An 11,784-nucleotide genomic window follows, 5' to 3' on the forward strand; every position below is an offset into this window, starting at 1 on the left:
TTCTCTCTTCCCACGCCCCTGGCACTCCAGCCTGCATTAGTGCTGTCGCTGCAGCAGGAAGGCTGGAGACAGGAGAGGAGCACCAGGCAGCGGCAGTCACGGGCCTCTGCCTTAGCTAACCATGGTATAGTTTCGCCTGTGAAGTTCCCTGAAGTTCTGCTAACGTAAAACGTGCTTGAAATAAGTACCTAAATTCAACCGGAGTCACAGTTCAGCTTTTTTTGGCTCTGATTTTCACATATTGCATCTAGTAGGAACCATACATCACCTCTTCGTCTTACATCTGCGCTAATCAGTTCATAATGATTTAGGGCTGCAAGAAGCTTGGGTCTGCTGGAGATATTCTGAGCCATGTCACCTCAGTTGTGTGAAAGAAATACCAAACGTGCTGCAAAACTGTGTACACCCGCTTTATTTTTTCACGGAAGTACAATTTTTTTATTTGTACTTTTTACTAATAAAGGAAAACCAGCAAAAATCAATGACTTTTTTTCTTTTGTATTTTTATCACCAGAATGTTCCGATTGCTCTCAAACTATTCTTCAACCTTAATTTAAAAAAAAAAAAAAATCAACATTAACTATTCCTTATCGATATCACAAAGTAATCTTGTGTTTAAGATGTTTGCCTGTAATTGTTGAGAAATTTCTGCTGTCTCATTTCCTCCAGGTAAACTGCAGGCAAAGTATTCTACCGCTCTGTCAAACTCTGGGTGAATTAGTCATCGCTGTGTGTTAATATACCCCCCACACCTTGTACAATTTCTGAGCAATGGTGGAACCTTAAGGCTGTTCTGCTTTTATTTTTATCTCCTGGATCCCTTTTCCCCCCCTACCTCTGTGAGGAGGTCGGGGGGAGGGAGGCCCGTGGTCTGGGGGGTGGCGTTCGCGCCGTCTGCTTCGGTTACCCAGCTCTTCAACCAGACACAGCTGTCCTCTGAACTCATCCCAGGTATTGCATTGCTGGACCATTCCACGGGTACACAAAATACAGGGCAAGGTCCCAACTGCTTTTTAAACCAAACTAAATTAATCTCCTACAAAGAGCATGTCTGCGGTGGCTAGAATGGCTGTTTCGCAGGTCCGTGATGGAGTCACGTAACTGCCAGCTGAGCATTTCTGGCTCCACGGATGACACTGTGAAGTGGTTTGGAAAGTGAGGTACTTGGAACAGAAATGTTGGCTGGAAGGGACTTCTGAAAGTCACCAAGTCCGGTCTCCTATCTATTCCAACACAAAGTCTGGTCTTGGAAACCACCAGGGATGGAGCTTCCCCAGGTTCCCCGTGCAGCCAGTGCCGCTCCACCTTCCTTGTGAAGGAGTTTTCCCTGATGTCCAGCATGAACTTCTCTCACCACAGCTGGTGGCCGTTGCCCGTTATTTATCGCCTGCCACTGCCAGGAATCGTTTGGCTCCGCTGGCTTTGCTAATTCCCTCTCCTGCAGCTGTGTGCTGCGGTTCCATTGCCCGCTAGCCTCCTCTTACCAGCCGGAGCAGCCCCAGCTCCGGCAGCCTCTCCGGGTAGCCACCTGTGCTAGGCCCTGGCTGATGATGATATAAATGATTCTATGTTTTTCACAACGGGGTAGCCCTCCAGTGACCTGCATGACCTTCATATCATCCCTGTTGGGCTGCGAGCCCGAAATAGGCCGGTTCAGGAGCAGACTCGACAGGTACGGTAAGGAGAACAAAAATTTACCCTAAGGTACTGGGTCTTGCTGCGATGGAGTTAATTTCTCTGCATAGCATCCCGTGCGGTGCCGCAGTTTGGATTTGTGACCAAAACTGTGAACGCACCGATGCTTCAGCTACTGCTCGACAGTGCTTGCGTAGTGCCAAGGCTTTCTCGGCTCCGCGCCGTGATGCCCAGCGCGTGGGTTGCTGGTGGGCGAGGAGGGGGCACAACTGGGACAGCTGGCGCGAACTGGCCCGATAGCGTCATGCTCGGCAATAAAAACTGGGGATGGGGTGTGAGGGTGTTCCAGGGGGTCTGTCGCTTGGGGACTGGCTGGGCATCAGCCGGTTGATGGTGACTGCTGTGGCGTGGCTTCTTTATTTTGCTCTCTTTTCATTTTTTCACCTTTTTACCTATTAAACTGTCCTTAACTCAACCCGTGAATTTTCTCACTGTTGCCCTTTCGGTTCTCTCCCCGATCCTGCTGTGAATGAGCAGCTGTGAGGTGCTTAGCTGCCAGCCAGGGTGAGTCCACCACAGTCCCTTTCGGCACCCGGTGTGGGATACACAGGATTCGAGATAACGAGGCATTTGGCTGGAGTGTGCTAAAGGGAACTTCTTATACCTCTTCAGCTGCTGCTGGTCACAGTGTTGACTTCTTTTTCTCGATGTGGGTTCATTAGTTCCCTTACCCGCTCTGTGTCATGCTCCCTCCCTTGCTGCACATCAAATTTGAGAGCTTGTTGCAGTTTGCTGTGCTGTGTAGCACTCGGTTATGTTTTGCCCGGGAGAACTATGATGAAAGCACTGGCCCTGAGCCTAATCTAGTATTTAGGCCCTGCGCTGCTGCTGTCCTAGTACTTCGGGAACCATCTCGTGGAGACAATTAACAATTACACCTTTTCCCTCTTTTCCTCTGAGAGCCGGTTTGTGGAGGAAACAAAAGAACGGCACCTTCCCCTCCAGCTCTTGCAGGGTAGTTGCTTTCCACCTTGTTACGACGACGACTCTTCAGTGTTTTGAACATCCCTGGGTAATCTGAATGCTCACACCGGTCTGCCTCAAGAATCTGTTTCCAGCTTTTCCTAAGGTTAACTGACTATTTAGGGACACCACACAGGGATGTGCCCTGAGGCAGTGTGGCTGGGGCAAGGTGCTTGGGAGAACATGGGCAGGTGTCTAGAACCGCTTTCACCTCCGATGGTGTGGGACTTGACGCCCGAACAAGCGCAGGATCCCGATAAAGTGACAGAACGTTTGAGAAAAGGATGCCCTGGCTGTGCTAAAGGGACACAACTTCTCGCACGGTGCTGGGCCTGGCCTGTGCCTACCAAGCACTGTTCGGCCCCTTCAGTGGGGAGAGAGGGTCTCTGGATCTGAAGACATACAAACAGGTACCGTGGCTAAGCCAGAGACCCAACTCTCAACTGTATCAGTCGCCCCTGTAGTAAAGAAGAAACAATGGAAGCAGAAGGCAACCCGTTCAGACAGGGAGGAATAAGCTGCTCTTAAGGGGGAGGAGGAATCAGAGGCGGCCGATTGTGCAGCAGAGCAGTCACAAGAACAGGAGGGGAAAGAGGCAGAAATCGCAAATGAGCCAGAAATCGCCAGCTCCTTATCCCTGAGCGAGCTGCAAGATATGCACAAAGATTACAGCCGTCAACCCGGCCAGCTAATTATCAGCTGGCTGCTCCAATGCAGGGATACTGGGGCCAGGAATTGGAAGGCAAGGAAGCTCCGCAGCTGGGATCCCCCTGTGAGGGACCGGGGCATTGACAAAGGGTTTGGAAAAGGAGCAACAATCAGCAGCCTCTGGAGGCAGCTCCCGTTGGGCCCGAGGGAAGGGTGTCCTCTCCAGGAGGATCTGGTAAACTACGGAGGCAAGTGGACAACTACTGAGAGCGGTATCCAGTATCTGAGGGAATTAGCAGCGGTAGAGGTGACCTGCGGCAGCCTGGACAACCACCAGGCATCCGAAAACCCAGATGAAGTCCAGCGCGCGCGGTCCACGCAGCCAAAGTCTGCACGGAGCTCGCCGCCGTCGTCCGCCAGCACCCCGGGGCTGACGAGCTGGCCGGCCGCCGGGGCCCCGACTGCGGGTGGGCTGGCCGGCCAGCTCCAGCGGTTCGAGGAGGAGCTCCCTTCCACCCCAATCCTGCGGGGGAATCCCCGTGTGTCAGCCGGGGGGAGGCAGTCCCAACAGCTCCCGTCGTTCAAAGGCAGCGTGTCGTCCCCCTCGCCCATACCGGCCGTCGCCCCAGCTGTTCTCTGCTCGTGGGGGGGGGGGGGGTGTGCACCGTGGGCACGCTCGCGTGCCGCCCTGCGGTTCTGCCTGCACGACCACGACGAGGACGTGAGGCAGCGGGGTGGTGAACCCACCTGAAAGCTGGGGGGGAGGTGTGAACTGTGAGGAAAAACGGTGGCCAAAAAAAGGGTTCATACAGGACAATTACCACTCCGGCTGCTGTTGAGCAATTCCCTGGACAGAGCAGAAGGGCTGATACTCCTGACCCGAATGAGGAACTCCTGGTTTGGAGTTACGAGAATCTGGTAATGACCGCTCCCTCCAGGCACAGAGGGGCCCTGCCCCGGGCCAGGCGGAGGGAAGGGACAGCCGGGTTTATTGGACTGCAGGGGTTTGGTGGCCTGGCACACCTGGCCAGCCGGCTGTGCTTCTCCTAAGGGAACCCAGGCTGTGCTTTGCCTTATTTGCAGTAAGGAGTGCACGGGTGGCCCACATCCAGCTTAGCACCCAACCTGATAAGGAGTCGCTAAAAGGTCGAAAATCTCTTTTTGGTTTAATGGAAACATTAAGGAAGCCTTCTCTGGAACTCGCCCCGAGCGGTGTTAAAGATGCCAGACCAGCCTCCTCAGGGGTAAACCTGCCGGTGACATCTCCCCGTTGCTTTTTCTTCTGAGCAGATAGTGTTTGAATTTTCACAGATGCAACAGGCTAACTCAAGCAACTGTCGTGCTGCAGATTTATCAAGGAAGTGGCTTCTGGGTCAGATCACTGGCTGTCGCTACTCTCATCAACTACTTCAATCTCACAGAAAAGTGAGGCATCAAACTCTTTTTTATTCTTTGTAGTCTTCAAAGTACTTTTACCTGCACAGTGTCTTATGAAAAATAAAGAGCTAAAGCTTTTCAGTCTCAAAGCAGTTCAAAGGAAAGAATATTTCCAGTTCTGGAAGTCATCTGTTCTGATGGTCTTTGCATTCAATTTTTTTTTTTTTTTAGAATCCAATCCCTAAAATGCATTAATTATTTACATAATTAGCATTCATTAGTTTCTCTTCTAGGTTAAGCCTGTTTTTCTAAAGCTCTGAGAGAGTAGCCGTTGGCTCTGGTAGCAAACGCCTTTAAAATAAGCAAAGAGCACAAAGCTTGCCGCAAGCTGTGAAGGGGAGAAGGGGCTGACAGACAAACTGGCAATCGCTGCACCAGCGCTTCACGCCACTCACCCTTGTCCACGTCTTCGGGCGCTTGTTCCTGCGTGTGCCGGGGCCGTGGCCTCCGGTGGGCTCTGGCTCCCCCGCGTGTAGGAGATGCCATCTCGCCATCTCGGCAGCGCCCGCGGTTGGCTTCGGTTCCCTCCGATTTGCAAAATGCTTGGGGTTTGGTTTTTTTGGGTTTTTTTTTTTTTTTTGCAAGGCTACTTCTCTTGAGGAAAGGCAACCTTTTCCTCCAAACTAGGAACAGCGACGAGACAATTTACTTACAAAGCTGGAAAGACAGGTGTCCCACAGATAACTGAAACAGTAGTTCTCAGATGTATCTGTTTTCTTTAATAAACTGATTTATAATAATCAATTTGAGGCATGTTTTTATATGTTTGTATAGGGGAGTTGCAATTTTGAAGCAACATTATAAAAAATCTTGCTTTAAAATTTTTCTTCTTTACCCTATCCCATTTTGCTTTCCTCCCTTCCCAAAAAGAGTGAAGACTAAAAATACTCTGCTTTATTATGGCCAACATTTTTAGTTTTAAAATTGTAGGCAAAAGTAAGTATTTTACTTGCAGTGAAAACATTAGCTTAATACTAGACTTTTTCTATGCCTTCGACGTTTACAGCAAATGACTTGCATCAGCTGCAAGGTTTGAATTTTAGCAGTTATTAAATGTCAAATTATGAAAATGAAACTTTACATAAAATTAATTAGAAAAATCTAAAACAAGTACTGACAGATTACTTTATTTTTTTTTTCCTCCAGAAAAACATAAACACTCTATTTAAAAGCCTTTACTCTCTGCAGATGAGCGTGACACTTTCTATATGTGACCAGCTTATCCGAAACAGAGCGTGATTAGGAAATGAAGCATTTTTCCCTCTTGGCTAGTTTCGATGAAAGCTTTCCAACTTGCGCATTGTGTCGGAACATTTCTTCATTCATAGCATGTGCCCATCGAAAACTGTTTTCTGTTTGCAGCAGTTCAGCTGTACTATTTATAAGCTGGTTGAACAATGCTAACTAGAGGCAGTAAAAGGTGTGGATTTCATATGCAAATCGCTAGCAATAATTTTCTACAATTACACTTAGTTGCTTGCATCATTATTTTCAGCACCAGCATAAAAAAAAAAATGGGTTTAACAGAAGAACATTACAGAAAAAAATGTCTGTATTAGTAAGACTTATTTTTAATCAAACAATTCTGTTGCTTTTGTCAACCTGTGGAAGTTAGTATGTTAACATTTTATATCAGCGTACAGAAAGTATGAATATCCTACCTCTGCTCAGTTGCTGAACGCCCACAAGCTACAGCTGGCTTTTAGGTGTACATGTAGTAAGATAAGATAACTTTGCAGGAAAATAAACAGGGTTTAAACAATTAGTATTTTTTCAAGACGACTGCTGCTTCTAAAAATGGTCACATTACTACTACCTGGAAGTACTTCTTATATGAACTTTTCTGAAAAGTAGTTGCTTTCAAGCCCATCCTATTGTAGCAATAACCACTAAGCAGGTGGGTTTTTTTCTGTTGCTCTTGTAAACCCGGGTCCCCACGCCTACATTTTTTTTATTAAAGATCAGTCCAGGTTAAATATTCCCAATTTCAAAGGCAAATTTCCATTGGATAAAATGCGTTCCCTTTTTAAATACGTGATTGTTCTCAAAGTCATTGCTGTCGGGTGTGACTGGGTTATGCTGGATGGGTTATAACGAGATGGATTAAAGCATCTGGTAGCCATGAACCAGAGATCCATGTTAATGCAAATTCAGAAGGGAAGGTTCCCATCCACGCAAAGAGCAAGGTTCAGCAGTAGCTTCCCAGTAGCAGTGAGGGTAAAGACCGAAAAGGGAAGATCACGAGCTACTTCTGGGACAGCGACTTGTTTGTGAAAGGGACTGCACAACATGATGGCCGTGATAGAAGCAGCTGGGACTCAGAAAACCTAGAAAGGCTGCTTCAGTTTCAGGTTGTGAAACAAAGAGGATTTCTTCCATGCAGATTTCTGCAGTCGAAATACTGCTGCTTCCATTTAAAAAAAAAAGAAGTGTTTACATACCAAAAAAAAATATATATATAGCAAATCAATCAGCTGAGTTCTTAAAGAAATTACCAAAATTTTTTTTTTTTTGATTTTGTTGCAAATATTTGAACTCGGTGAAGTATGAGACTATGAACAGGTCCAAAACATTATTTCTCTGTGTAATGGGCAGGATAGGGAACAGAGTGTTAAGCACACAAAGGAGAGTGCGCCGTTTCCACTTGACTGGGAGATGTGGATGTCTTTGAGAGAAAGGACCTTCCAGGCTATATTTACCTCTTTTGGACGTAGGGCGGAATTTTGAACAAGCAGACCTTTATGGAATAAATGTCTGATCATTCAGAGTTAGCTATGATATAAATAATACAATGACTGTGCATTAAGTGAGCATTACTTCTTTTTAAATGCAAAGCTGTGAGATAGCATACAATGGCGCAGTTCTTGGCTGAACTAACAGAGAGTAAAGAGAACTGCGATTTCATTGCCAAGAGATTAAAAGAGGCTTATGTTTCCAAGAGTGAAATTGCTCAGATTTGTCAGTTTTTAAACAGTTATGGATGCAACTGATGTATAAGTAAACTGCTGCAGCACAGAAGGAGATTTTAGGTTGCTCACTGGGTTAGTTACTCTATTCTTGAAGCTCCTTTACATTTCTGTTCTACTTCATCTTCCACTGCAGCTTTGATCTGATTTTTATTTTGAGCTTTTATACCAAATTCCCCTTCCTTTGGTGCTCAACTGTTACGTATCTGCTGTCTGGCCAGTACGTTCTCGTGCTAACTCAAGCTAGAAAAGGGGGTTTTTACCATGAATGTTCATTTCTTTGAAACTTTTTTTCTGTGAGATAAACTCTAAGTGTAAGATTTCCAATGCACATGCACTTGGAGACAAACTGGCTTGTTTCTCAAATCCAAAGATGCCATGTGGATTCTCTATTTTGATATCTTTGATTCAGTAAGCAATACAGTTATGATATTTCTTGTCCATCTCCATGATGGCTAAATCTCTAGCTAAATAGCAATTTGAAAAGTTTCCAACAGCGTCCATCATTGCACCTAAGAACAAGATGCAGTGGTGTTATAAAATTAAAGACAGACAGAGTATCATGTAACAATTTTGTTTCTCAGAAGAAAAAAGGAAAAAAAAAAAATAGCAATTATATTAACTGGCACTCCAAACCAGTGTTTCCCAACCAGTGTAATATGTTGCTGGCAGAACCCTCCAATGCTGCTTGCAGCCATAGGAAGTTTAAAAATATAAATTCATTTCAGGTGTCTGCCACTGTTGTTTTCTGCCTGGGTTGTAGCAATGTATGGATGTTGCCCACAGCACATGACTTGTTCAGAATTGTTGCCTGTGGGCCAACAGAGGTTCTAAATATTACTGTGCAATGTGTCCAAACACGTCCTTTCAGCCTGACTGGCAGTGAAAAGCATTAAGGTATGTGAAGTTGGTTATCATGTTGCCTTATTTGCCATTAAATATTTCAGTTTTTATAAACTCGGAATAGCAGACCACGTTTTACGGCAGATCAGACGAGCCAGTTGGGCTGATTTTTTTTTTCACGGTGCCTTTCAGATCCTCTGAAAGTCCTAAGAATAACTTTGGTTTTTAATTTTAATCCAAGGCGGAAGATTTCAAAACCTGTGTGCCTGTGTGCTTGCCTTTTTTTTTTTTTTTTTTTTTTGGCAAGCCTATTCAGTCTCTTTGAAGTTTATTTATAGCGAATACTCGCCTAAATAATTTAAGGTGAATTCCAAGCTGCCTAATTTAAGTACCTGCCCAATTTCGGTGAGTCGGTGCCTGGTTCCTGACGTGGCACCCGCAGCGCCCGCCGCGGGGGCAGGGGGCCAGCCTCCCTGGCTTCCCTCTGGAGGGCGATCCAGCCCGTTGGAACCCTAGCCAGCGCGTGGGAACCCGCAGTAAATATTAGCCTCTGCTCACCGGGCACCCCCCGGGGCGAAGCCCCCCTTCCAGCGGCAGCTTTCAAACCACGCGCAGGGAAAGAAATCGTGCCGGACTCCAGAAAACAGCTGCTGGGCTGCCTTGCGAGCACACACTGCACGCAGCAGGGCCGGCACCACGGGAATCGCTAAAAGCCACCCCGAGAGCAGGCAGAAGGAAGCCTGGCTGCCGTGGGGGGGCTTGTCTTTTGGGGGAAGGGGCTTGTTTTCCCAAGAGGGTCTTAACGTAAAAGCCGTATCGACTGCCAGGGCCCGGCTCCGCACGCCGGCGTGCTCCCACCGCCGAGGCTGTTTCTCATCTGCTTTCCTTCCGGGCTCGGTGGCTCTTGCGTCTGGCTGCAAGGTGGCCTAGTTTCAAGGCGTGCGGTGGAGAAAAGTGATAGACAATGTACTGGTACCATAGCAATGCTTTTTACAGAATCCGACTGCCAGAATTAGTTGGTGCCGAAAGCGCTTTCGACATCTCCTGCCGCATCTCTGCCTACTGAGTGCTGGAGGCTACTGCAAGGATCTACAAGAAAGAAGCCGTGCTGAAGGTCGCGGGTGGGATTCCTGCTCGTTCCCAACGTCTGCGGCACAGGGAGCAAGCAAGGCCTCTAAATGGAGGCTCATTCTTCCGCTCCATGTCGTCGTACCGACCTTCGGCGTGCCGAGCTGCTCTGACCCCCAGCTCAGCGACGCGCGCTGCCGCCTCCCCGCCAGCCACCGCGGTTCCTCACCGCTGCCGGCGGGAACCTCTAGCTGACTCGGTCCTTTGAACCGCCACAGAGAGGGAATTCTCCGGGGGCAGCGCCTGGCACCTTACACTTTCTATGGGTAACCGTCTGAGGAGCCTCCCCAGCCCCCCCTTACAAAGCTGCATACAGCTGCAAACAGCGCTTTCCGCTTTCCAGGAGCTCTGAGCATATTTTTTTTTTGTTGCTGGTGATGGTGAAAGTCTAGTTGCAGTTTGGGCAAGTGAGTAACAGCCCGTTGTACTTGAAAGCGATGGTGATTTTTGGTTTGTTTTTTTTTTTTTTTTTTCCTAAAGAGTTCTCTTGCTGGAGCACCACAACTCCCCTCCCCGGTGCCCTGGAATTTTGCAGAGATTGCTGCAGTGTCACAGAGTGGCTTTTGAGCCAAAGGCATGAAAGGGGGGGAAAAAAAAAAAAAAAAAAAAAAAAAAAAAAAAAAAAAAAAAAACCATTTGAATAAATGACTTGTGTAGCACAAGTTCAAATGGTGGGGGAAAAAAAAAAAAAAAAACGGGACTTGTCTGGCTGGGAAGCCAATCTAAGCTTGCTACCTGCATTGCCTGGAGACAACTTGGCTCGCTCCCTTTTCAATGAATGCTGTTATTGCAACAATATGCTCGTGCTTCTTTATGCTTAGCTGAGGCCCTTCAGGTCTCCTCCTGGGCTTGGGTCCCTGGTAGCTACAGCGCCTGAGGCCAGCACTATAGAGCAGAAATGAGGTGGAGTTCAAACCGGCAAGTATTTTCTCAAGGGCTCTGAAAATGAGTTTGGGATTCCACTGGCTTGCTCTTGCCTTATGGTTGCCTGTCCTTAATCCCACTAAGTAGAGCAGTCAAGTAAAATCCAACTGAGGTCTAGCACTACTTAGCAGCCGGGCCGGGTGTTAAAACATGGTACCCTTTAAGTAAACCTCCATTTAGCCTTACAATAAAGGGAGAGGGCAAATCATACTATAAACTTCAGTCTTGGTCGTGCTAACAGGCTCAGAGAAGTTCCCGGGAAGGGCTCTTTACCTCTCAAGAGGGAATGAATTGCTAACTGCAGAGCACTCGTTAATAAAATGTATCCTTCGTCCGAGTGATTCTTCGGAGGAGTCACAATGCTGCTCTCAAGGGCTCCTTTAAACAGCTGTCTATTAATAACAATAATAAAAAGAGCAGTCAAAGTTAAAATCAACAAACTATTATCTGTTAGGATTATTCATGGAATATGACACTGTAAACACGCCAAAAGCCCTAAATGCCAAATTTAGAAGAGCGACAGAAGTGGAAGAATGAAATTTGAGAGAACCGCTTCTAAAGGAAGCGCCGAAAATCTGAAATGCTGAGGATTTTTTACTTAAGAGCCACTCTTTGTATCGCTCAGTTCTAAGGAAATAGGAAGTGTCTAGGAAAGTGCCAAGTTATTTACAGGGCAGAAGAGTTATCTGAATTTTCTTTTTTTTTTTTTTTTTTTTTTTTCCCCCAGACAGTTACTTCTCAATTGACCCGCGTGGTTTTATATTTGCTTTTATTAAAGAAGAAAAAAAAAAAAAAAAGAAAGGTAGGCTTCTTACAGTGAAATGCAGTTTCAGAGACAACAAACAAAAGATTTCTCTGTTAACTTCACAGCAGTGCTCAGAGCCCATGTGCTCTACCTGCACGTTTACGTGCCACTCGCCCGGTGTGTGCCCGTCTGATACATCCTTCGTGCTGGAGTCCATCACCCTTCAGGGCAGGATCCGTCCTCGCTCGTTTGTTTTATAACAGACACCTTCTATAAACACCTTGAGACTTAACTCCTTTCACTCTGGAAAACGTGAAACAATTACAGTATAATTAGAGCACTTGGCCGTGTGCTTGTATTAAAAGGCAAAATGAATCTGTTCCATAAGAACGGCAGCACCAGCCGAGTTTATTGTGTAAGTAAAACATTTCATCA

General features: G+C 46.7%; 1 protein-coding gene across 2 annotated transcripts in view; it reads left to right on the forward strand.

Annotated features, from left to right (window-relative positions):
• Positions 1–482, forward strand: part of PDSS2 (decaprenyl diphosphate synthase subunit 2) — a 125,444-nt gene extending 124,962 nt beyond the window's left edge. For both annotated transcript variants that reach the window (XM_033008464.2, XM_042803379.1), the window contains one exon: positions 1–482. This exon is cut by the window's left edge and continues 1,788 nt beyond it. The gene's annotated coding sequence lies outside the window, so the exon portion shown is untranslated.
• The last annotated feature ends 11,302 nt before the right edge of the window (positions 483–11,784 follow it).

The sequence above is a fragment of the Tyto alba genome, unplaced genomic scaffold, assembly GCF_018691265.1.
Source record: "Tyto alba isolate M040663 unplaced genomic scaffold, T.alba_DEE_v4.0 Super-Scaffold_40, whole genome shotgun sequence".
In the NCBI taxonomy this organism is placed as follows: Eukaryota; Metazoa; Chordata; class Aves; order Strigiformes; family Tytonidae; genus Tyto; species Tyto alba.